Source organism: Oryzias melastigma, unplaced genomic scaffold (assembly GCF_002922805.2).
Source record: "Oryzias melastigma strain HK-1 unplaced genomic scaffold, ASM292280v2 sc00240, whole genome shotgun sequence".
In the NCBI taxonomy this organism is placed as follows: Eukaryota; Metazoa; Chordata; class Actinopteri; order Beloniformes; family Adrianichthyidae; genus Oryzias; species Oryzias melastigma.
The window spans coordinates 513186-515484 of record NW_023416887.1 but is presented as its reverse complement, the minus strand read 5'-3'; the positions used below and the strand labels follow the sequence as shown (position 1 = coordinate 515484).

General features: G+C 34.7%; 1 long non-coding RNA gene across 1 annotated transcript; it reads right to left on the bottom strand.

Annotated features, from left to right (window-relative positions):
- Positions 1-125: 125 nt before the first annotated feature.
- On the bottom strand, positions 126-877 carry LOC112141396. The gene is made up of 2 exons (XR_002918384.2): positions 617-877; positions 126-245 (listed from the first exon to the last, which is right to left on the bottom strand). It is a non-coding gene; the product is annotated as an uncharacterized LOC112141396 (long non-coding RNA).
- Between the last annotated feature and the right edge of the window lie 1422 nt (positions 878-2299).

Sequence of the window (2299 nt, the reverse complement as noted above, 5' to 3'; positions counted from 1 at the left end):
ACATGTCTGTGCAGCTTTCCTCACAGCTATTAGACAAACATTCCAACCTGAAATAAAAAGAAATACTCTTCAAATCTTGTGTCACAGGATATTTTCTTTACAGTATTTTGGACTAAGAATACTTACGGAGGATTCCATCCATTGTGTCATATTCAGGATCCTAAGTCTTCACAGGTTGAGCAGATATCATCCTCCTTCACTATGAGCTCTCCTGGAGGACGGTTTTTGTCCAGGACATATTCCATCTAAAAACAGAGAATTTCATGTGTTCATCATATATATCATAGAGAAAATAATTTAAAATTAGATTAAATGGTAATTACAAACAAGATTTTACACAACTACAACATTTTTACTAACATGTTTTCATTTGCTCTTGATTCACAACTATTTCAATCATTAAATGTTAAAAAACATAATTTTAATCCTCATTTCTTCTTATGTCCTCCATGATCATCAGGAAAATTCTACAATTAAATACTAAAACTAACATACAAAACACGTTTTGGGGTCTTTATGTAAACAAATATGATAACGTTGTATTTATGAAATGTATGAACTGTTTAAATTAGCAACGAAGCACAAATATCAAGGATTGAAGCTAAGTTGTATTTACCTTTATGTTTGTAACTGCAGTCATCCTTTGAACGAGGTGGAGTAACTCTGTTGAAGGACTGATCCGTTTATGGAATAGTAGCAACTGTGGCGATCAGATGTTATTGTCGGATCTCTGTTTCGGATACCCGATCACCCAACTGTCGGAAATCAAATCCAGCTGAAGCAAATCAAATCCAAAACTCTCCACCGTCGCAAATGTTGGCGACAAAGAGGAAGTGACGTAATACACATGCGCGCGATTAGGGCGTGGTTAGGGAAAGGGGATCGGGGACTGACACGGGTACTTTTTTTTATTTTATTGGCATTCCAAAAAAAAATTACAACATTTTGAACCATAAAAAAAATGTAAAGAACGGGGTATACAAAAAAGGACAGACAAAAAATAGGTAAAATATATATATATATATATATATATATAGATGTAGCCCGGTCTTTCTACGTCCACACGCGGCCCCTCCTCCTTGCAGCCCGATGTACGTGTTTGTAGGAAGAAGAGACACCAGACGCATATAATCTGTGGCAGACCTTGTTGCTCTTTATTTTCCTTACAACAACACAGAGGAAACTCAACATTAGAAAACCAATAAATGTAAAAACTCACAGGACAAAATGGCTATGCTGCTTACCTTACAACAACACAGAGGAAACTGAGCAGAAAGAGGAAGCCCGCGAAGATTGCAGGAGCTACAGCGTCCCCAGAGGGTAAAAAAAAAAGGAACACGAAGGTGCAACAGCACCACCCGCAGGCGAAACAAGAATGTGTCCCCTACATATATATATACAGAATCGTAATCAAATGAAATAACACTAGGGGTTTACATTCAGATTATTGTTTTCAATGAAAGTGTAAAGTGTCCTTGCTTTTTTACTTTTCATGTACTTGGTACTTGGTAGTGGTTTGATCTTAAGAAATTTGCTTTTATGAATATAAAACTTCCCATAAATTATCAAAACATTGAACACTAAATCAAACTGTCTATCATCAGAGTCTACACCATAAAGTATGACATGCTTTTGTAAATTAACTAAAACTTTAAACTTAGATGAACACCAAAAATAAAATTCTTCCCAGAAACAACTAACATATTTGCACTCAAAAAACAAATGATCAATGGTTTCAATTTCCTCCTCACAAAAAACACATGAATTCTCTTGAAACCCAAATCGTAACCTTAACAACTCTTCACAAGAATACACAGAATTTAGAATTTTAAAATGAATCTCTTTTAATTTTGGAGCAATTGGGAGTTTTATAAAATTGGATCTTAATTTAACTACTTGTTCTATGGTGTAATACTGCGAAATTACCTTTATCCTGGATGGATTTAAAAACAATTATTTTACTATGGAAGCTCTTAGAAATGAATTTGGAATATGAGGATTGGTGATAGATGAGGGGAGCTGTACTGACACTTGTTGTTGAACCAGAGGGGACGATAACTGAATTAAAGACGGAGGAATTGATTTAGTTATTTTATTGTATTCTTTCCTGTCATTTAAGTTAAATGTATTGCAAAAATTTTCATAAAGTAGAATCTTTCCACTGTTGTCCATCAAATGCAACACTGACCATATCCCTTTATCGAACCAGTTCTTCAAAAACAAGGATTTGTTTCTGTACAAAACATACCGTGAATTCCACAACGGGGTTTGATGGGGACTAAAATTGTGTTTAAATATT